We start from the raw sequence: 781 nt of genomic DNA on the forward strand, positions 1-781 counted from the left end.
GGCGCAGAAATGCTGCCTTCAGGGTTTAGGGTTTAGGGTTTAGGGTTTAGGGTTTAGGGTTTAGGGCTTAGGGTTTAGAGTTTAGGGTTTAGGGTTTAGGGTTTAGGGTTTAGGGTTTAGGGTGTATTGTTTGTTGTTGTGTGTAGGTTGTTAAGCCCAATGGAGGAGAAGTGTTTATATATTTTTAAGGGTTTAGGGTTTAGGGTTTTTGGTGGTTTGCGTTTGGGGCTGCGAGCAGCAGCAGCAACTCAGCTGCTGGCGGTGCATGCGCTGCAGCAGCTGCGGCTAACAGAAGCAGCTTTGCTGCTGCAGCAATCTGCTGCTGCTGTGTCTCAGGTTATTGCTGCTTCCTGCTGCTCCTCATCTGCTGCTGCACCTGCTGCTGCTGCTGCTGCTGCTCCTGCTGCTGCTGCTGCTGCTGCTGCGCTGCTGCAGCCAGCTCTGTCTCGCTTGTCTCTATCACACTTCATCTCTGGCTGTGTTGCTGCAGCGCATGCAAACAGCCCCAAGCAGCAGATGCATGCGTTGCTGCTGCAGCTAGCAGCAGCAAACAAGACACAAGGGGGGCCCCCCATGTTCAAACGTTGTCTCCTGGGGGCCCCCCTAGATGTATGCCTCGATACCCTGCTGGCGGTGGGGGCCTTCACAGCAGCTATGCAGCAGCAGCAGCAGCAGCAGCAGCAGCAGCAGCAGCAGCAGCAGCAGCAGGAGACAGAGACAGAGGAGACAGTTTGCTTCGTCCGCTGCTGCGCTGCAGCGCATGCAGCGCAGCAGCTAGCGA

This window comes from Eimeria mitis, genomic scaffold (genome assembly GCF_000499745.2).
Source record: "Eimeria mitis Houghton genomic scaffold, Emh_scaff1507, whole genome shotgun sequence".
Classification (NCBI taxonomy): Eukaryota; Apicomplexa; class Conoidasida; order Eucoccidiorida; family Eimeriidae; genus Eimeria; species Eimeria mitis.